The sequence below is a fragment of the Eleutherodactylus coqui genome, chromosome 9, assembly GCF_035609145.1.
Source record: "Eleutherodactylus coqui strain aEleCoq1 chromosome 9, aEleCoq1.hap1, whole genome shotgun sequence".
Classification (NCBI taxonomy): Eukaryota; Metazoa; Chordata; class Amphibia; order Anura; family Eleutherodactylidae; genus Eleutherodactylus; species Eleutherodactylus coqui.
Genome location: NC_089845.1, coordinates 19,851,477 through 19,875,323, shown reverse-complemented (window position 1 = coordinate 19,875,323; position 23,847 = coordinate 19,851,477).

The following is a 23,847-nucleotide window of genomic DNA, read 5'->3' as shown; positions in this document are numbered from 1 at the left end:
GGAATTACATTGCCAAATAGATAATAATAATAATCTTTATTTATATAGCGCCAACATATTCTGCAGGGCAAAGTCGGTATGACTGCAGATGCCGGTTTATTACGGCTAGCAGAAGCTGCAGTCGGTAGGACAGGGAGCATGTTATCAGGCGGAGTACAGAGGGGTTTGGTTTAGGGGTTGTGGTATGCCTCCCTGAAGAGGTGTGTTTTTAGAGCACGCATGAAGTTTAGTTTGTCAGTGATTGCCCAGATATTTTTTGGTAGCATGTTCCAGAGGACTGGTGCTGCTCTGGAGAAGTCTTGGAGGCGGGAATGAGAGGTTCGAATTAGAGGGGCACTCAGTCTAATTTCATTAGCAGAGCGGAGGGCGCAGGCTGGGTGGTGGATTGAGATGAGGGAAGCAATGTAGGGCGGGGCAGTGCTGTGGAGCGTTTTGTGGATGAGGGTGGTGAGTTTAAATTGTATTCTGCATTTGACGGGCAGCCAGTGCAGTGACCGGCACAGGGCAGAGGCATCCGAGTAGTGGCTGGACAGGAATAGATCCGTCTTACAATGGAACCAAATGAACCTTGTTGACTTTAATAGCTTCCATTTTGTCTCCATTCACCTGTCCAGCATTTCACCAGACACAAAAGTCCTTCACGCAAGACTTTTTCTTCTGGCATTTTGTGCAGGATCTGCGATGGAACCTCTGAACAGAGGTCCCTAATGCAGATGTGACCATAGCCTTAGTGTGAATTCCACACCTTGGTTATATTAACTCTGGATCAACAGCAGTGCCAGCTACCATGTGTATGGTCTCATAGTTAGATTAATACACAAGAGGAAAGCATGAAGGTTATACATTTTGAACTATTTCAGATAACTGTTGTCTATTGATAAGCACCTTGAAGTGTTATGCAATGGCACTTCTCGAATACCATTTTAAATGTTTCTAAAAGTGTTCATAATGAATGTCATTTTTACTAAACCTGTAGAGTAGTGCAGATCTCTGACCCTTTGGTTTTTGCGTTTGGTGTTATAAGGTGTGCGGCCAGGTTTATTCCGAATGGTTGTCAAGTGGTGCCAGCCTATATTTTTGTGTTTGCCATGTATGTACGGCGAATGTTGCCAAGTTATCTCTGATCAGTGGACAACTGACACCCGCCACAAACAAGTGCATTGGATGTCACCAAGGGGTTAACCTCAGATACATTTTTCTGGCTTACATGCTATCACGCTATTATTGCTGTACATCATGAGTTGACAATAAATGTTGTTTTGAAAATTACAAAATACTTTATAAAATTTGATATGGTTTAGATTTTACAGTTTATTGGTAAATTGTACTGTGATCTTCACAAAACATAAGGCACTAAAGGCCTATGGCTATGGGCAGCGTGGCTGGAGAGGTAGCTAGTTCCTCATACAGAACAGATGTCAACGTTATTTTCTATTTGCGGCAAAGACAAATGATCAAAGAAAATGAGAAAACCCTGATGTAAGGTTAACCGAGGTGACAGGAATTGTCTAGTGTAGAAACACATATCTTTTCTTTAAAATACCCATAGGCTACATAAAGTTGTGAGTCTAACGAATGGCGATGGAGTAAAGGTTTCGTTTTTAGAAGGCCAGTAGAGTAAATATAAGCTGCTTTTGACATTGTGATTTTCCACAGTGTGAGTAATGCACATACAGTGGATATAAAACGTCTAAACACCCGTAAAAAGGCCATATTATTGTCATGGTTAAAAAAATCCAACAAAAATGAATAATTTCCCACTCAAAAATAATTTGCCCACTGATTCTTGTAACAGCTCTCCAAATCTGTCAGATTGAGCGGGCATCTTGTGTGTACCGTCCTCGTCAGGTCAACCTACAGATTTTGAATGGGATTCAGGTCCGGGCTCCGGCTGGGCCATCACAAAACTTTGATCTTCTTCTGGCAAAGTCATTCGTTTTGGCGGCCCAGACATATGAAGAATACGGGAGATAGTTGGCACATGCACTACACAATCAATACTTGCTAGAAATTCCTGCAGCTCCTTTAATCTTGCTGTAGGCCTACTGGCCACTTCAATATTATTCTGGCCTTCTTATCAATTTTTGAGGGATGTCCAGTTCTTGGTAATGTCACTGTTGTGCCAAATGTAATCCACTTCTTGATGACCATCTTCACTGTGCCCCATGGTACGTGTAATGCGTTGGAGATGTTTTTGTCCCCTTCACCTGACTGACACCTTCCAACAATCAGATCCTTTTGATGTGCTACAAGATCTTTACAGACCAACTAAGAAAAGCCGAACTTTATATGGGAGAAATCAGAATCTGTGTAAATAATAGTAGCTGTGTACTGACCAAATGAGTTTAAATGTGATTGGCTAATTCTGAACAAAACTCCATCACCAAATATAAGAGGGCTGTCGTGGCGGGGAGGGGCCAAAACAGGCATGTCACAGTAGGGAGGAGCCAACAACTGGGGCGGGGTCAACATGGTGTAATGCTCATTCGAGTAACGAGCCCCATCGAATACGCTAATACTCAAACGAGCATCAAGCTCAGCAGAGTACGTTCGCTCAACTCTAGAAATGATTCATCGCTGTCTGATTTGTTAATATGACAAACACTTGACTTTTTAACAGGGTGTGTAGACTTTTTATATCCACTGCACGCAGAGGCTAACACTCTAATCATAGGTATTCCTCACTATATGGCCGCCTGCAGACGAGCGGGTCGGATCCGGCGGCGAGAACTCTCGCCATGGGACCCGACCCGAGAGCCTGCAGTGACAAGCGCGTACTCACCCGCGCCTGGCGGCCCCGACTCTTTCATGTGCCGGCTGCCGCGCAGACCGTAGCCGGCGGCCGGGTGAGTGCGAGCCCCGCACAAAAATAGGACATGCCGCGGTTTGTTTGCCGTGCGAGATTTCGCGCGGCCAAACCGCGGCCGTCTGCATAGGAGTGCGTATTGTAATGCACTCCTATGCAGACTTTCAGTGGCGGAAATCCCGCGGGAAATCCCGCCGCGGGATTTCCGCCTGCGTCCAGGCGGCCTAAATGTGATGTTAAATACTTTTGTGTAAAAAAAACAAACAAATGAATTACAGGAGTGATACTTTATAGTCTAAACAGAAAATTTATATTTGCAAACTCAGAAATGCTTTTTGTCTTTTGCGGTTGGAAAGTAAGGGGTAGCAAAATGAAACTTCCCCAACTCAGAGGCCTCTGAGACGAAATTTGGATAACAGCCACTTCAGACGATGCACCACAACTTCATGCATTCTGACTTTACTGTGCAGGGAAGAAGCGACCCCACAGTGACGAGAAAAAGAGGACATGGGACCTCCCATTCTTGGGACTGGGGAGGTCTCAGTGATCACATAACAGCTTGGCACTTCCTAAAGAAACCTCTGATCCCTGCTATTTAACCCTTTATGTGCCATGATCAATTTAACAATGGCATGTGAAGGGCTGACAAAGGGAGGGGGCTCCCTCTCTTCCCCATCAGAACCCTGTGATGTGATTGTGGGGTCTCAATATGTTGCTATGATACATGGAGGCTTGAAAATGGCATCTCGGTCTCCAAGGTATGGTGGCCTGTGAGGCCCAGACTTTGTCTAAGCTTCATAGGCTTTATAATACACTGCTTTACTGATGTATAGTATTGTATTATAAGAACAATTAAAAGTGGTGACATTCAAGTCCCCTAGTGGGACAAAAATAAAAAAAAATGATAAGTAAAAAATACAAAAAAATGTAATAAAGTCAATACCCTTCTTTTTTCCCTTAGTATATAATAAAAACAGACACAAAAAAACACCATAAATTTGGTATTGTTGCATTCATAATGACTAGAGATAAGCGAGCGTACTCGTCCAAGCTTGATGCTCGTTTAAGTATTAGAGTGTTCGAGATGCTCGTTACTCGAGACGAGCACCACGCGGTGCTCGACTCCATTACATTTCCTTCCCTGAGAAATTTGCGCGCTTTTCTAGCCAATAGAAGCACAGGGAAGGCATTACAACTTCCTCCTGTGACGTTCCAGCCCTATAACACCCCCCTGCAGTGAGTGGCTGGGGAGATCAGATGACACCCGAGTATTTAAATCAGCCCCTCCCGCGGCTCGCCACAGATGCAAGCTGAGAGAGATCAGGGAAAGTGCTGTCTTGCTGTAGCTGCTATAGGGAGAGTGTTAGGTGTTATTTTAGTCTTCAAGAACCCCAACGGTCCTTCTTAGGGCCACATCTGACCGTGTGCAGTACTGTTGAGGCTGCTTTTAGCAGTGTTGCACAATTATTTTTTTTTTGTATATCGGGCGTGCAGACCATAGCGTCCTCAGTCTGCAGTCATTTTACAGAGCATAGGGGCAGTACTGGTGAGGCAGGGACAGTGGTACAGGGAAAGAGGTATACTGGCTATATAGGCAGTGGGCTTTTTCCCTAAAAATGTGGAAAAAAATACTAAATTTGGCCTGTCTGTGACTGTCTTCAGTTTACTGAGTGTCTGCTGGGGGTAGTAGTCGCTGATTAATACCCAGCCTTGTGCATAATTGTTTCCTGGCTGCACTGGGCTTTCAGTAACCACAGTCATCCTCCAACAGGGAAATCCAAATACAGTGTATATCAGAGGCAGTGGGCTTTTTCCCAAAAAGTGGACAAAATTCCTATATTTGGCCTGGCAGTGACCGTCTTCAGTTTACGGCGTGTGTGCTGGGGGTAGTAGTCGCTGATTAATACCCAGCCTTGCGCATAATTGTTTCCTGGCTCTGCTGTGCGTTCCGTAAGCGAAGTCAGCCTCCAACCACAGGCCAATAAGCGGCACATTTAATTACAGCGTTCTGTTTCTGCTCTACTCGTAATACACCATGCTGAGGGGTAGGGGTAGGCCTAGAGGACGTGGACGGGGGCGAGGACGCGGAGGCCAAAGTCAGGGTGTGGGCACAGGCTGAGCTCCTGGTCCAGGTGTATCGCAGCCGACTGCTGCGGGATTAGGAGAGAGGCAAGTTTCTGGGGTCCGCAGATTCATCTCACAATTAATGAGTCCATGCGGTAGACCTTTATTAGAAACTGAGCAGTGTGAGCAGGTCCTGTCGTGGATGGCAGAAAGTGCATCCAGCAATCTATCGACCACCCAGTCTTCTACGCCGTCCACAGCTGCAACTCTGAATCCTCTGGCTGCTGCTCCTCCTTCCTCCCAGCCTACTATTTCTGCTCTACTCGTAATACACCATGCTGAGGGGTAGGGGTAGGCCTAGAGGACGGGAGCGAGGATGCGGAGGCCCAAGTCAGGGTGTGGGCACAGGCCGAGCTCCTGGTCCAGGTGTATCGCAGCCGACTGCTGCGGGATTAGGAGAGAGGCAAGTTTCTGGGGTCCCCAGATACATCTCACAATTAATGGGTCCACGCGGTAGACCTTCATTAGAAACTGAGCAGTGTGAGCAGGTCCTGTCATGGATGGCAGAAAGTGCATCCAGCAATCTATCGACCACCCAGTCTTCTACGCCGTCCACAGCTGCAACTCTGAATCCTCTGGCTGCTGCTCCTCCTTCCTCCCAGCCTCCTCATTCCATGAAAATGACACATTCTGAGGAGCAGGCAGACTCCCAGGAACTGTTCTCGGGCCTCTGCCCAGATTGGGCAGCAATAGTTCCTCTCCCACCGGAGGAGTTTGTCGTGACCGATGCCCAACCTTTGGAAAGTTCCCGGGGTCCGGGGGATGAGGCTAGGGACGTCCGACAACTGTCTCAAGAGCTTTCAGTGGGTGAGGAGGATGAAGACGATGAGACGCAGTTGTCTATCAGTGAGGTAGTAGTAAGGGCAGTAAGTCAGAGGGAGGAGCGCATAGAGGATTCGGAGGAAGAGCAGCTGGACGATGAGGTGACTGACCCCGCCTGGTTTGCTAAGCCTACTGAGGACAGGTCTTCAGAGGGGGAGGCAAATGCAGCAGCAGGGCAGGTTGGAAGAGGCAGTGCGGTGGCCAGGGGTAGAGGCAGGGCCAGACCGAATAATCCACCAACTGTTTCCCAAAGCGCCCCCTTGCGCCATGCCACCCTGCAGAGGCCGAGGTGCTCAAAGGTGTGGCAGTTTTTCACTGGGAGTGCAGACGACCGACGAACTGTGGTGTGCAAGGTTTGTCGCGCCAAGATCAGCCGGAGAGCCACCACCACCAGCCTCACCACCACCACCATGCGCAGGCATATGATGGCCAAGCACCCCACAAGGTGGGACGAAGGCCGTTCACCGCATCCGGTTTGCACCACTGCCTCTCCCCCTGTGCCCCAACCTGCCACTGAGATTCAACCCCCCTCTCAGGACACAGGCACGACCGTCTCCCGGCCTGCACCCACACGCTCACCTCCGCTGTTCTCGGCCCCATCCACCAATGTCTCTCAGCGCAGCGTCCAGCCGTCGCTAGCGCAACTGTTTGAGCGCAAGCGCAAGTACGCCACCACGCGCCCGCACGCTCAAGCGTTAAACGTGCACATAGCCAAATTGATCAGCCTGGAGATGCTGCCACTACTTTTCCCGATGTGCCGTCCCAGCCCTGCATGACCACGTCTCCCGCAACATTGTACGTGCCCTTACCGACGCGGTTACTGCCAAGGTCCACTTAACAACGGACACGTGGACAAGCACAGGCGGGCAGGGCCACTATATCTCCCTGACGGCACATTGGGTGAATTTAGTGGAGGCTGGGACCGAGTCAGAGCCTGGGACCGCTCACGTCCTACCCACCCCCAGAATTGCGGACCCCAGCTCGGTGGTGGTATCTGCAGCGGTGTATGCTTCCTCCACTAAACCACCCTCCTCCTCCTACGCAACCTCTGTCTCGCAATCAAGATGTGTCAGCAGCAGCACGTCGCCAGCAGTGGGCAAGCGTCAGCAGGCCGTGCTGAAACTACTCAGCTTAGGAGAGAAGAGGCACACGGCCCACGAACTGCTGCAGGGTCTGACAGAGCAGACCGACCGCTGGCTTTCGCCGCTCAGCCTCCAACCGGGCATCGTCTTGTGTGACAACGGCCGTAACCTGGTGGCGGCTCTGCAGCTCGGCAGCCTCACGCACGTGCCATGCCTGGCCCATGTCTTTAATTTGGTGGTTCAGCGGTTTCTGAAAAGCTACCCACACTTGTCAGACCTGCTCGGAAAGGTGCGCTGGCTCAGCACACATTTCCGCAAGTCCAACACGGACGCTGCCACCCTGCGTACCCTGCAACATCAGTTTAATCTGCCAGTGCACCGACTGCTGTGCGACGTGCCCACACGGTGGAACTCTACGCTCCACATGTTGGCCAGGCTCTATGAGCAGCGTAGAGCTATAGTGGAATACCAACTCCAACATGGGCGGCGTAGTGGGAGTCAGCTGCCTCAATTCTTTACAGAAGAGTGGGCCTCGTTGGCAGACATCTGCCAGGTCCTTGGAAACTTTGAGGAGTCTACCCAGATGGTGAGCGGCGATGCTGCAATCATTAGCGTCACCATTCCTCTGCTATGCCTCTTGAGAAGTTCCCTGCAAAGCATAAAGGCAGACGCTTTGCGCTCGGAAACGGAGGCGGGGGAAGACAGTATGTGACTGGATAGTAAGAGCACCCTCCTGTCTATATCTCAGCGCATTTTGGAGGAGGAGGAGGGGGAGGAGCATGAGGAGGAGGGGGAAGAAACAGCTTGGCTCACTGCTGAGGGTACCCATGCTGCTTGCCTGTCATCCTTTCAGCGTGTATGGCCTGAGGAGGAGGAGGAGGAGGATCCTGAAAGTGAACTTCCTAGTGAGGACAGCCATGTGTTGCGTACAGGTACCCTGGCACACATGGCGGACTTCATGTTAGGATGCCTTTCTCGTGACCCTCGCGTTACACGCATTCTGGCCACTACGGATTACTGGGTGTACACACTGCTCGACCCACGGTATAAGGAGAACCTTTCCACTCTCATACCCGAAGAGGAAAGGGGTTCGAGAGTGATGCTATACCACAGGACCCTAGTGGACAAACTGATGGTAAAATTCCCATCCGACAGCGCTAGTGGCAGAAGGCGCAGTTCCGAGGGCCAGGTAGCAGGGGAGGCGCGGAGATCAGGCAGCATGTACAGCGCAGGCAGGGGAACACTCTCCAAGGCCTTTGACAGCTTTATGGCTCCCCAGTCTAGGCTGAGTCGGCGGGAGCACTGTAAAAGGATGGTGAGGGAGTACATAGCCGATCGCACGACCATCCTCCGTGACGCCTCTGCTCCCTACAACTACTGGGTGTCGAAGCTGGACACATGGCCTGAACTCACGCTGTATGCCCTGGAGGTGCTTGCTTGCCCTGAGGCTAGCGTCTTGTCAAAGAGGGTGTTTAGTGCGGCTGGGGGAATCATCACGGATAAGCGTACCCGCCTGTCAACTGACAGTGCCGACAGGCTTACACTCATAAAGATGAACAAAGCCTGGATTTCCCCAGACTTCTCTTCTCCACCAGCGGACAGCAGTGGTACCTAAACGATACGTAGGCTGCACCTGCGGATGGAAGCATCGTTCTCTATCACCATAAAAAACGGGGCCCTTTTAGCTTCAACAATCTGTGTATTATATTCATCCTCCTCCTCCTGCTCCTCCTCCTGAAACCTCACGTAATCACGCCGAACGGGCAATTTTTCTTAGGCCCACAAGGCTAAGCCATATTACTTTTGTAAACAATGTCTCAATGTTTGAATGTTTCAATTCTCATTAAAGCGTTGAAACTTGCACCTGAACCAATTTTTATTTTAACTGGGCTGCCTCCAGGCCTAGTTACAAATGAAGCCACAGTAACCAAAGCGATTAATGGGTTTCACCTGCCCTCTTTGTTGGGCATGGGCAATTTTTCTGAGGTACATTAGTACTGTTGGTACACCAATTTTTGGGGGCCCTCGCCTACAGTGTAATCCTAGTAATTTTTATGGGCTTCGCCTGCACTCATGGTACAGCAAGGTGTGTGGGGTTGGCCTACACTTTTGCTACATAAATGTAACTGGGGCCTTGTCTATACTGCAACTACTGAAATGTGAAAGAGACTGTTATCTCCCTAAACTGCTGCAACGGGAATGTTACTGTGGCCTGTCTTGACTGCTACTACTACTGAAATGGAACTAATACTGTGCTCCGCCTATACTGCTGCTTCGCAATTGTTACTCGGGCCTGTCTAGACTGCTACTATTACTGAAATGGAACTAAGACTGTGCTCCCCCTATACTGCTGCTTCGGAATTGTTACTGGGGCCTGTTTACACTGCTACTATTACTGAAATGGAACTAAGACTGTGCTCCCCCTATACTGTTGCTTCGGAATTGTTACTGGGGCCTGTCTTGAGGGCTACTATTACTGAAATGGAACTAAGACTGTGCTCCCCCTATACTGCTGCTTCGGAAATGTTACTGGGGCCTGTCTTGAGTGCTACTATTACTGAAATGGAACTAAGACTGTGCTCCCCCTATACTGCTGCTTCGGAATTGTTACTGGGGCCTGTCTTGAGTGCTACTATTACTGAAATGGAACTAAGACTGTGCTCCCCCTATACTGCTGCTTCAGAATTGTTACTGGGGCCTGTCTTGAGTGCTACTATTACTGAAATGAAACTAAGACTGTGCTCCCCCTATACTGCTGCTTCGGTATTGTTACTGGGGCCTGTCTGGACTGCTACTACTACTGAAATGGAACTAATACTGTGCTCCCCCTATAATGCTGCTAGTGATATGTTACTGGGGCCTGTCCCTAATGCTACCGCTGACATGTTACTAATTCTGGGCTCTGCCAATACCGCTGCTAATGCTATGTCACTGGGGTGTGGAAACGGAGGCTTCCCAAAGACATGATGGCGGCGAGGCCATTTCCCACCAACACGGTTACTGTTAAGGTGCATATAACCACGGACACGTGAAGAGGATACGTAGTGCCTCAAAAACATCCCCCTCCTCCTCCAACAATGAAAACATTCTTGGCAAATACCTTTGCATTGGTCCGTCTGGTGGCAGTCCAAGAATTTCACCTTTAATGACACAACAAGAGAGCCCCCCCACCATCCCCCCGCCACGGCCCACTTAATCCTGGCCACATTCCAAAAACCAACTAAATAAAACCGCGCTACTAGGTCCGCAGTCGCCACCACATTCCCACCAACGCGGTTACTGTTAAGGTACATATTACCAGTCTGACTGGGGCATGCACTGTGGGCCGAAGCACACCTGTATTGTATGTGACGTTAGCTCTGCTGAGTAGGGCACTGCAATGGGATACATTTATGTACCGCCGGTGGGTTCCAGGGAGCCACCCATGCTTTGGGTCCACACGGACTTCACATTAGGGATTTGTACCTGCCTGTGTCTATGTATTAAAAGCCCCGGTCAGACTGGGGCATGCAGTGTGGGCCGAAGCCCACCTGCATTTAATCTGACGTTACCTCAGCTGTGCTGGGCAATGCAATGGGATTTATTTATGTTACGCCGGTGGCTTCCTGGGACCCACCCATGCTGTCGGTCCACACGGAGTTGTACCTGCCTGTGTCTACTTATAAAGAACCCCAGTCTGACTGGGGCATGCAGTGTGGGCCAAAGCCCAGCTGTATTTAATCTGACATTAGCTCTACTATCTGTGGCACTGCATTGGGACAAACTACAGGAGCAATACAGCGCTAATGAGACATTCACAGCTACGCTAGCATTGGAGTCCACTGTAGGCACGCGATTGCTGAGGGTTTGTGCAGAGGCCTATGTCCTGGGTGCAGTGAAAGTCCGCTTCCAGCCTAGGATTGCTGAATCTGTGGGCTGAGGCCTATGCCGTGGGCGCAGTGCAAGTCTGCCATGTTTGGCCGCTCAGATCAATTTTTTGTTCATGTCTTGGGTTTCCTAGGACCCACCTATGCTGTTGGTGCAAACTTAGTTCCCATCGCGGTGTTTGACCTGTCTGGCACAAAGGCACTGACTGACTTGGGTAGGGGGCAGAGCGCTGACGGCTTACCCCTTGCAGTGTGGATTGAGCTATGCGACACCTTGACAGAATGAATAGTGTGTGGCACATGGATTCCCCTTTGCTATGCCCACGTTTGCAGCTCCTGATGGAGGTGGCACAGGATTGGAGTTCTTGTTGCTTCTGTACAGAATTGTGGGCTATCGCCCCACCCCTTTTAAAGAGGGTCGCTGCCTGGCCCTGCCAACCCTCTGCAGTGTGTGCCTCCGGTTCCTCCTCATGGCAGACGCACTTTTAAATAGACATAAGGGTGGTGTGGCTATGAGGCCAGCGTGTGGCATGAGAGCAGCTGAAGGCTGCGCAGGGACACTTTGGTGTGTGCTATGGACACTGGGTCGTGCGGGGGGGGGGGGGTTGGGCAGCATGTAACCCAGGAGAAGTGGCAGCGGAGTGTCATGCAGGCAGTGATTGTGCTTTGTTGGAGGTAGTGTGGTGCTTAGCAAAGGTATGCCTTGCTAATGAGGGCTTTTCAGAAGTAAAAATTGTTGGGGGGGGGGCACTCTTGCCGCTATTGTGGCTTAATAGTGGGCCCTGGGAACTTCATATGCAGCCCAACATGTAGCCCCTCGCCTGCCCTATCCGTTTCTGTGTCGTTCCCACCACTTTCTTGAATTTCCCAGATTTTCACAAATGAAAACCTTAGCGAGCATCGGCGATATACAAAAATGCTCGGGTCGCCCATTGACTTCAATGGGGTTCGTTACTCGAAACGAACCCTCGAGCATCGCGGGAAGTTCGACTCGAGTAACGAGCACCCGAGCATTTTGGTGCTTCGCTCATCTCTAATAATGACCCAAGTAAAAAGTTAGCATGTTATTTAAATAATGATAAATGCAAAAAACATGGCAAGAATAGCTAATTTTGCCTCGTCGCCTCACCTAAAACATCTAAAAGTTGTATGGATCAAAATTATGCTACCATTAAAAAGTAAAACTCATCCATGATTAAAAAAAAAAAAACCTCAGGCAGCACCGTTGTGAAGAAAAAATGTTCGGGGCCCTTTGAAGGCGGGAATAAAAAAAAAAAAATTTTTTTAAAAAATAGGGTGAAAAAGTTGCAACAGTAAAATCTATATAAATTTAGTAACATAGTAACATAGTAACATAGTATGTAAGGCCGAATGAAGACATTGTCCATCTAGTCCAGCCTGTCTATCCTACTGTGTTGATCCAGAGGAAGGCAAAAAACCCCAAGGCCAGAAGCCAATTAGCCCTTTTGGGGGAAAAATTCCTTCCCGACTCCCTAATGGCAATCAGACTGTTCCCTGGATCAACCCCTAATAGTTCCTACCTGCCTGTATACCCGGATTGACACTTAACCTAATATTTATATCCTGTAATATACTTCTTCTCCAGAAAGACATCAAGTCCCCTTTTAAACTCCTCTATCGATTTTGCCATCACCACTTCCTCCGGTAGAGAGTTCCACAGTCTAACTGCTCTTACAGTAAAGAACCCCTTTCTGTGCTGGTGATGAAACCTACTTTCCTCTAATCGTAGCGGATGTCCTCTTGTTACCGTTGTGGTCCTGGGTGTAAACAGATCGTGGGAGAGATCCATGTATTGTCCCCTCATGTACTTATACATGGTTATTTGGTCGCCTCTTAACCTTCTTTTTTCTAGAGTAAATAGTCCCAATTTGGATAGCCTCTCTGGGTATTCCAGTCCAGTCATTCCATGTATTAGTTTAGTTGCCCTTCTTTGAACCCCTTCAAGCACTGTGACATCTTTCCTGAGCACCGGTGTCCAGAATTGTACGCAGTATTCCATGTGAGGCCTGACAAGTGCCTTATATAGTGGAAGGATAATGTTCTCGTCCTTCGCCCCTATACCTCTTTTAATGCACCCCAAGACTTTGTTTGCCTTTGCAGCAGCTGACTGGCATTGGTTACTCCAGTTTAGTCTATTATCCACTAATACCCCTAGATCCTTTTCCATATCACTTTTTCCCAGCGGTACCCCATTAAGTGAATATTGGTGACATCCGTTTCTCCTACCCATGTGCATAGTCTTACATTTTTCAACATTGAACTTCATTTGCCATTTTTCTGCCCAAGCCCCCAGCTTATCTAGGCCCGTTTGTAGCCGCACATTGTCCTCCGTTGCATTAATTATATTGTATAATTTTGTGTCATCTGCAAATATTGATATTTTGCTGTGCAGCCCCTCTATCAGGTCATTAATAAATATGTTGAACAGAGTGGGGCCTAATACTGAACCCTGTGGCACCCCGCTAGCGACTATGGTCCAATCAGAGTACGATCCATTTATTACCACCCTCTGCTTTCTTTCGTTGAGCCAATTTTTTACCCACTTACACACGTTTTCGCCCAGTCCGAGCTGCCTCATTTTGTATATTAGCCTATTATGTGGCACGGTGTCAAAGGCTTTAGAGAAGTCCAGATATACAAGATCAATAGATTCTCCCTGGTCCAGCTTAGAGCTTACTTCATCGTAGAAACTGATCAGATTTGTCTGACATGAGCGACCCTTCATGAATCCATGCTGGTGAGGAGTTATTCCCTTATTCTCCTTGAGGTACTCATCGATGGCGTCTCTCAGAATCCCCTCGAAAATTTTTCCCGTTACTGAAGTGAGACTTACCGGCCTGTAGTTGCCAGGCTCACTTTTGCTCCCTTTTTTGTAAATTGGAACCACGTTGGCAATGCGCCAGTCCAATGGTACTACTCCGGTCTTGATAGTGTCTAGAAATATTAGGTATAGCGGCCTAGCTATCTCGTCACTTAGTTCCCTTAGTATCCTTGGGTGTAATCCATCTGGGCCCGGCGATTTATCAATTTTAGTTTTCTTTAGACGCTTCCGCACCTCCTCCTGCGTTAGGTATGAGATATTTTGTGAGGGGTTCGTTTTATTCCCCTGCATCTCGTGTGGCATTTCCTTTTCTTTGGTGAACACACTTGAGAAGAAGCTGTTTAGTAGATTTGCTTTCCCTTCGTCATCATCAATGATTTCTCCTGCATTGTTTTTTAAAGGGCCAGCGCTCTCTCTGCAAATCCTTTTGCTGTTTATGTAGTTGAAAAATCGCTTCGGGTTGTTTTTGCTCTCTTTTGCGATCCGTCTTTCTGCTTCCTCCTTGGCAGTTTTGATCGTATCTTTGCATATTTTGTTTTTTTCCCTGTATGATTTTAGCGCTTCTTCGCTGCCTTGTTGCTTTAGTAGTTTGAACGCTTTCTTCTTTTCGTTTATTGCCCCTCGTACCGTCTTGTCGAGCCACATTGGTTTCCTTTTAGTTGAGATTCTTTTATTTTTAAAGGGAATGAACTGCTCACATGGGGTGATTAGGATCCTTTTGAACTTTTCCCATTTTTCCTCCGTACTGATATTTTTGAGGATGTTGTCCCAATTAATGTTACCGATAGTAGTTCTAAGCTCATCAAATTTTGCTTTACTAAAGTTTAGTTTCTTTGTCTCTCCCTGATAAGGCTTCCTATTGATTGACAGCTGGAAGTTGATTATATTGTGGTCGCTGTTCCCCAAGTGCCCCTCAACCTGCACCCCCTTTATTCGGTCCGGTTTGTTGGTTAGTACTAGGTCCAGAATGGCCCTCCCTCTTGTTGGTTCCTGCACAAGTTGGTTCAGGTAATTGTCTTTAATTACTCTCAAGAACTTATCACCCCTGTAAGATTTGCAGGTTTCGTTCTCCCATGTTATTCTGGGTAATTAAAGTCCCCCATGATAATTACTTCGTATCGTTTTGACACCTCTTCTATCTGCCTTAGTAGTAAGTCTTCAGTTTCTTCTGTTGCTTTTGGTGGTCGATAGAAGATCCCTATCAGGATTTTGTTATTTTTTCCTCCCTGTATTTCTACCCACAGAGATTCCACCTGTTCGTCTCCTACCCCTATATCCTCCCGTAGCCTCGGCTTCAAGTTCGATTTGACGTACAGACATACCCCTCCCCCTTTCTGGTTCCTTCGGTCTCTTCTGAGGAGATTGTACCCCTGCAAATTCACCGCCCAATCGCACTTATCATCAAGCCATGTTTCAGTAATTTGGTAAAGACATAATCTCACAGAATGTATCGAACCTATTACTTATACCGTATAATATATGCCGTAACAAAAAAAATAAAAATTCATGACACAATTGTGGATTTTGTTTAAAAAGAGGAATAAAAAAATTCATCAAAATGTTGTATGTTCTCAGAAATTTGGTAAATGAAGCCTGGAGCACATCCTGGGAAAACGAAGCAAATAGAAATGTTATGGCTCATTACAATGCAGAGATACAAACGCAAAAGTGCGCAAAAACATGCGAGCAAATAATGTAATTATTTTTCATAAAACCCTAATATCATTCTTTTCCGTGTGATGGTATTATTAACCGTGTTAACACATTGACTTGTCATTATATCCAGGAGTCAACATGGAATTTTCTTGTGTACCACGTATGTAAGAACCATCAGAGTGATGGAGTCTGATTACTATATACACTATGTGCCTCAAAGCTGACATTGCTGACCTAATATTTTTTTGTTGAGCTGTAAACATATTTTCATTCGTTTGTTCTTGTGTAGACAACTTATGTTCCTCTTGAGCCTCCCTGTACACCATGAGAGAAGATAAAGAGAAAGAATAAAGGGTTTCTTCCTTTGCCTCCTGTGCCTCCACCTGAATCTTATAAAGATGTGAAAGGGGAGATACTCTTTCAATATTTATACAAATCCTCTTGTCTATGTCTGAGCAGATGCCTCTTCTCTATGGGACGGCATGAAGGGGGAGGAAGAAATGAGAGAATCTCATAGTTAGGTAAGGTTATGTGCAGGACATGCTGGAAATAGCTTCTACTGATGTATATGTACCATGTATAAATATATTATCTACTTGATAGAAGTACATATAAAGGTGTAAACAAGATGGTACTTCACTCCCTTACAACTCAAGATTAGACACCTGGCTCCGGAGGCTTCCTGTTGGAGGAACTGTGGCCAAGTAGGCTCGCTTTTACAAGACTTCTGGTCTTGGCCTCTGATTCTGAGATTTTGGAAAGAAGTATACATTATACTAAATAAATTGGAAGATCAACTGGTTCCAAATAACCCATCAGCAGCGTTATTGCTTCTGGATCTAGAAGAAGTAAGGCCCAAAAATAGAAGACTGATTAGTCATATATTGATGAGTGCAAAAGCATTGATAGCTAGAAAGTGGAGAACTGATATATCACCTGAAGTGAATCACTTTTTTTGGATGATTTCGGAACATGGCATTTATGAAATTTTTTTTGCCCTTAGAACCAATGCTATAAGAAATTATGAAACTATGTGGAATCCCTGGAATAAACTGTTCTCGTCGGGATGTCAAATACTTTGTTTTAATTTGTCCTAAATTCTTAATTGCTTCTCCATGCTCCTCTATAATTCTCCCTTTTCTCACCCCTCTTCTTAGTTCTTTCCCTTGCTCAAACTTTTCTCTTTTCCCTCTTGATCTTCTTCTCTCAAGATTATGTAAAATGTAATGTATTTTCTATATAGTCTCTTGTTTAACCCTTTCCAATCCAATTTGTATTCTGGTTTTCCTAGGGGGCTTACTCTTTTTCTGCTGTTATACAACGGTGTTGTATGCTGGCTAAAGCCAGTACTGCATGAGGTGACACGTTGGATAGTCTCCGACAGCAGAGAGGCTGGCAATATACAGTAAGAGAACTCCGACGGACGTCATCCAACATCGGAGCTGTACAGCCTTAAATCATAATGTCTTCAGAGGTCAGACAATGGATTGGAAAGGGTTAATACAAATTGTAAACTTATATCTGATGTTATTCGATCATGGAGATGTAAACCTGAGATGTATGATTTTCGAGCTCTTGTTACAATAAAAATGTATTGAAAAAAAAAAAGATTATATGATTGATAATAGCCCACTTATACACACAATGGTGCACTGCAGTAACCGCAACAGAAAAAAACATCAACTTACCGTGAAAGTAAGAGATTGGTAATGGTGGGCCTTTCCAGACCCCCACACCTTCTTCGCTAGCTTCTGACCTCCATGGATATGGTCTGCTCTAACAATGTAGTAGTCCATTCGAAGAACCAAAGGTTCAATCATTCTACTAGTTTGTAAAATTTTATATGAGTTCAACGTCCTCCTACTGGGGTGTCATCATTACCCATAGGAAGCGAGCTGGGGCTTCCCAAGATGGAACTTGGTGCGAAGGTTTATTTTTATTCTACATTGGGTTTAATTATAAAGTTGTTCGAACGAGTAAGATCGAAAACAAAGCGGTATTTTCCATCATCCGAGCTGCGTAGTATGACTGCAACAAAATATCCTTTAGGCTGGAAAATCGGCCTTTTTTTGTAAAAAGGTATGTCTAATGCCTTCAAAAAGCTTGTCCTATACACTTAAAAGGACTATTGGCTGGGTTTGCTCTTAATGAATTACCTGATTTTTTTAAGATGTTTTAGCTGGGATTTACGGTAAATGCCAAGTTTTAATGGAACATTGAGTGCTACTTCTATCCACACTCTGTTACAAAGTTAATTGTAAAACTTTTTGTATTTTCTGGATGAGAATCCTTAAAGAAACACTGACCTATATTCCATTTTAAATCCCACCAATTGGATATAGAAGCTAACGTGTTTTTTTTCCCTCCACATTATAAATCCACATGTTGTTATGTAATCCATAAATGGATGAATAAAAGAAATGTAAGACAGGTCTTAGCATGGCAATAAACAGAATAGAGCGCTGTCTCATCTGTACCTGCTTGAATGGTGAAAGTAAGTATTCAAGCTGTTTAGGATTCAGACTGAATATAAAAAAGCTAATAGTTTAAAGCAATTAAAGTTGCACATTTTGGTAGACAATACGTAAGGGCAGAATTCAATAACTAAATGGACTTTTCATTCACAGACAAGCTCTCCACTAACAAGGAGCCCTCCTATCCTAACGCATTGAGTTTTCTTAGAGGTGTATGTCAAACAGCTTTTTTTAAAATAATGGACAAAAAGCTCAGTGTTTGCCTCATTAGACTATTTTTTACTTGCCTTCTGGAAAAGTATAACTAATGTATCATCTGAATGTTGTGCACATTAAAGTACAGTTGCAAGAAAAGCTAAATGAAATTACCTGGATTTGTGCATTGATCACTAATACAATGTGGTCCTATTGTTATCGAACATCTTTTTCTCTTCTGATCAGGCCATGTTACGGTTTATTGGTATGTGGGGAGACCCATGCAAATATGATGGGGAACATGCAAACTCCATGCTTTTTGCCTTTGGCTGGATTTGAACCCAGCAAGGTAACTGTGCTGTCCTTACTTGTCCACAAGGGAATACGTAAAAATCGGCCTTGGTGATATTTCACAGCCAAAAACATTTCCTGTTCTGTAGCTTTATCTTCCACATATATGACAACGGAGAATTAAATACTGATCCATACCTTAAAGGGATTCTTTCATGAGGTTCAAGAAACTGAGGCTGAGAGGACACTTAATAGCTGTCTACAAATATGTGAAGGGCTGTCACAGTGCAGAGGATCAGCCCTATTCTCATCTGCACAAGGAAAGACTAGAAGCAATGGGATGAAACTGAAAGGGAGGAGACACAGATTAGTGAGGCTGATCAATGAGTGGAACAGGTTACCACAAGAGGTGGAAGTGTTCAAACAAAGGCTGGACAGATATCTGTCTGGGATGATTTAGTGAATCCTGCACTGAGCAGGGGGCTGGACCAGATGACCCTGGACGTCCCTTCCAACTCTACCAGTCTCTGATTCTAAGAAAAAAATTAATATACTGCGCCTTGTGGGAGCCAGGGCATCTGATCAGTACCACTATAACACAGTCCTAGACCTCAATTCAATTCTCCACACTATCTACTATCTCTCAAGCACTGCTAGATACACCTATCACCTTAGATGAGAGTCAGATGGCCATATGTGATCTGATCAATGTCAAGTCACCTGGACCAGGTGGAATCCCGTAAGTACAGGATATACACACTCTTGCCTCATTGTTACTGCAACTACAGGCATTTAATTTGTCGTATGGGTCCAACTTTTTACTTTTTCTTTATATGATTTCAGCATTGTAGTTATTTTAAAACATGCTGCCCTTACAATGGACTCACACTCAGAGAACAGAACCCATTGATTTCAACGGGTTCCCTCACAAAACACAACATGTTCTACCTTTGTGCGCGAGTCTATGGGATGCTTAAGTGCATGCCTGATACCCACGTAATTGCGCATTACGCCACGCAATTTCAAGGGAAATCAAACACAACTGTTACTAATTAGGCCGCACAGCCTTTTAAATCCCAGTGCAGCTGTGTCCGGCACTGATGTGAATGGTCCCTAACAGCACAAAAAGTACCGTAAAATGTGCTAAAACATACACAAGGAAAACTCCTTCAAAAATGTTGCGCTACCACATTCGACGGTCTGAGTCTGCTCTTAGGGTGTTAGTACATGAGCGTAAGTGCATACATGCTCACAATACCGTGACGTATACACACTATTCAGGGCGCGTGGCTGTGTGCTACCGTGCCAATATCAGCACTTTTTAATGTACTTTTTGTCACTGATGGGACTGCTCACATCAGCACCATCCTGGCAGTGCCATGTTTGAGTCGGCAGGCCAGCCAACTTAGAAGGTGGGCAAGCAGACTAGGTAGGCAGGCCAGCCAACTTAGAAGGTGGGCCAGCAGACTAGGTAGGCAGGCCAGCCAACTTAGAAGGTGGGCCAGCAGACTAGGTAGGCAGGCCAGCCAACTTAGAAGGTGGGCCAGCAGACTAGGTAGGCAGGCCAGCCAACTTAGTCCTATAAGTTTTTGCTTTTCCACCGAAATCACACATTTCAAGGTGCAATCTTGTGCAGACGGGGGCCTTCGGTGCGAATCTACACATCAAAATAGAGCATGTTGTTTGTTTTTTTTCTCCACGTTCGAAATGCATGCAGAAAAAAACTGGGTGAAGGAATCCATTTTAGTCAATGGGATCTATTCGCTGCGTATTCCTTCTGCAAATTTTGCATCCACAAATAGGCTCGAAAATGCACCCCTGTGCGGCCGCCCTTATATGTGTAACAAGCCTGAGGTGAGTTCTGTGTTTGTATAATGTGTTTATGCCACAGTGATTTGTATGTGCACGGAGCAGTGTGTATACATGTGCCTGCTGCAGAGTTGTGTATATATGTGCGTGCTGCAGAGCTTTGTATATGTGCATACTGCAGAGCTGTGCATATACGTGCATGCTGCAGAGCTGTGTATATATGTGCATGCTGCAGAGCTGTGTATATATGTGCATGCTGCAGAGCTGTGTATATATGTGCATGCTGCAGAGCTGTATGTATATGTGCGTGCTGCAGAGCTTTGTATATGTGCATACTGCAGAGCTGTGCATATACGTGCATGCTGCAGAGCTGTGTATATACGTGCATGCTGCAGAGCTGTGTGTATACGTGCGTACTGCAGAGATGTATGTATATGTGCGTGCTGAGAGCTGTGTATGTATTTGCGTGCTGCAAAGCTGTGTATATGTGTGCGTGCTTAGAGCTGTATGTATATGTGCGTTCTGCAGAGCTGTGTATATATGTGCGTGCTGAGAGCTGTGTATGTCTTTGCGTGCTGCAGAGCGGTGTATATGTGTGCGTGCTTAGAGCTGTATGTATATGTGCGTTCTGCAGAGCTGTGTATATATGTGCGTGCTGAGAGCTGTGTATGTCTTTGCGTGCTGCAGAGCGGTGTCTGTGTGTGTGCTGCAGAGGTGTGTATATCTGCGTTCTGCAGAGCTGTGTCTGCATGTGTGCTGCAGAGATATATGTATATACGTGCGTATTGCAGAGCTGTGTCTGTGTGTGTGCATTCTGCAGAATTCTGTGCATGCAGCGGTGCTGTAGGAGTAGAATGTGTAAGACTGGATGTAGATAAAGTGTGGCCCTGGGCAAATTTAAATGTGAGAACTCAAATTCTGAAATAGTGACTTCTTCCGAAAGCTGCAGGTTATCAGGTCCCCATAGGAGTGCGCTGAGCCCGTCTGTTGAGGATGATATGAGCCCTATCCATGCACCACTATACTGTATCCTTCTGCTGTGCAGCTTTAGGGCGTTGTGTATATATGTGCGTGCTGCAGAGCTGTGTCTGTGTGCGTTGTGTGCACCACGGTTGCTTTACTACATCCTGATGCTGGTTTTCCAGGGGTGTAAAAAAATTCGTTTTGGCAGAAGTCAAGTTCTGTTCATGTGACCACAGCAGCCAATCACAGGCTTCAGCAGTCATGTGACATTCATTGCTGAAGCCAGTGATTGGCTGCAGAGTCACATGAACAATCAGTGGCACATGACTCTGCAGGAGATTCTATCAATTAAAGAACAACTCTACATGTTTATCAGAGTTCTATGTGGGCTTCATTGGTGATTCTGCAAACATCTAAGCAAGATTCCACTTCCTGCAACATTCGACCAAGAAGATCAGGTGGGACAGATTCTACTATTTAACCTCCCTGATTTGCTATTTTAAGTGTCGAAGGTTTTGAATACAAACACCATGGACCATTACCGTCACATAACCGAGAAATAAATATCCAGAGGTGTGGACAGCGTGGGGGCCATCGCTTCCATCCACACTTACCAATCCAGCGCAGTGACAATGGCTGATCAAGGATAACAACAATCCTTGTATAGTGTGGAGGACCACCATCCTGCTGAATGACCAATCACATGTGATCAGGCAAGAACACGCCACCCATTAATATTAGGGCTATTATGCTCATCAGATTCATGGGGATTTTTAATAGCCTATATTTTTAGGCAAAACATGAAGAATGGTCTCTTCACAGAATAATGCACAACGTATAAACCGCTCGTTATTATGACTAATCACAGCACAATCGTATGTTTGTAGATCATCAGCTGGCTGGATCCAACTGACTTCATAACCAACAAACAGAAATGGTTTTTCAGAACTTTGTGAAAAGGTGTTTTTGGAAGACCCAATCATCGATCAGATTTGTGCGGTGATTTCTTGGGACTGCAGATGGAACTTCTTCAAATGTCTTCAACTGACTTGTCACTAAGAACGGTCTTCCTGAACCATACATGTCCAGCAGGATTCACACTTGTTCCACTGTCTATCCCAACACTTAATATAATTTTTGTGCTGTGGTTGTCTGTCAAACACGCTTTGCACCACATTTATTGTGTTTTCAACACGTTTTTTTCTTTTTAATTTAAATTCCTTATTTATAAAATTGGGAAGGGTACAGAAAAGAAAAGGGGAAGGCGGGGTGCGCATCCAACAACCCAACGGAATACTCATTTGTTACAGTTTATAGATAGCATTTGCAATTAGTATACAGCAGATTCAACATGTTTTCTACTGCCTCCGACAAAGGGACTTCGTGAAAAACATAAAGGGACGTGTTCCAAATTGCAACAAAAATTGCTTCATTTTGGGGGAAAATTAAAGGGGTTGTCCCGCGCCGAAACAGGTTTTTTTTTTTTTCAACAGCCCCCCCGTTCGGCGCGAGACAACCCCGATGCAGGGGTTAAACAAGAACACCGGATAGTGCTTACCTGAATCCCCGCGCTCCGGTGACTTCTTACTTACCTGCTGAAGATGGCCGCCGGGATCTTCTCCCTCGGTAGACCGCAGGGCTTCTGTGCGGTCCATTGCCGATTCCAGCCTCCTGATTGGCTGGAATCGGCACGTGACGGGGCGGAGCTACACAGAGCTACACGGAGCCCCATTGAGAAAAGAAGAAGACCCGGACTGCGCAAGCGCGTCTAATTTGGCCATTAGACGCTGAAAATTAGGCGGCTCCATGGAAATGAGGACGCTAGCAATGGAACAGGTAAGTGAAAAATTTCTTATAACTTCTGTATGGCTCATAATTAATGCACAATGTACATTACAAAGTGCATTAATATGGCCATACAGAAGTGTATAGACCCACTTTGTTTCGCGGGACAACCCCTTTAAGCCAACTGGAAGGTTTTAACATTTGACAGGAGTTACTGTGCGCTACTATTTTTGTCTGCCCCATAGAATTAAAGGGAGCATGTACAATCAAGAGCTCCATACACCACTATACTACAAAAATGTGAGCCTGCATCTTGGACTATAAAATGAGAGGGGCACGGGTCCCCATGTTGGGATCGATGGGGGTCCCAGCGGTCGGACCTCTACCAATCTATCAGTTTTCACCTATCCAGTGAAAGCTTGAAAAAACAACCTACAACCATAATACCCCTTTACATGCATTTTATAAAGGCAACATCAAGATTGAATTAAAAAGCTTTTCTTTGATACTCTGTGTCTGTTTAGGATTTAATCCTGGTTTGGCTAAATAGGCTGGGGAGAATTCACCCAGTGAATCGCACAGATAAGGATTTAGGCAGCACAGAAATATAACTGATGTGTATATGTGTGTATATGTGTGTTGCTGAAGAGGTTCCAGTTGCTCTATGTTGTTGGATACATTCTATATTATTTCTTCTATTTTCCCTCAATGACCTACTTGTCAGTCCAGAGCTCAGTGGGCATCCCTTGTGAAGCCTTCAAGCTCCCCCTACCCTTTTACTAACAGTGTGGGAATAATACTTACTGGTAAAATACAGCTCAGTAGCCTCCTCATATAATATAATGGGTGGGAATTAAGCTGTTTGAACCATAATTGCCCCTACAGTGTTCAGCAGTATGTTAGCCTGTAGTAGGAATATAATTTAATACTATTTGTATTCTGTAACCACAAGCAGCAAGGGCATCAACCTGACGCATATACATCATAGTTGTAAAGCCCATTAACACACTTTTGGAATAAACAGGAATAGTGTTATTCATCATTATCACCTGGGCTGGTTTGTGCAGAATCGGATTGGGTCAGCCCCAACCCTGAAACACAGGTTTCCCATAGGTGGGGGTGTCACCTCTTC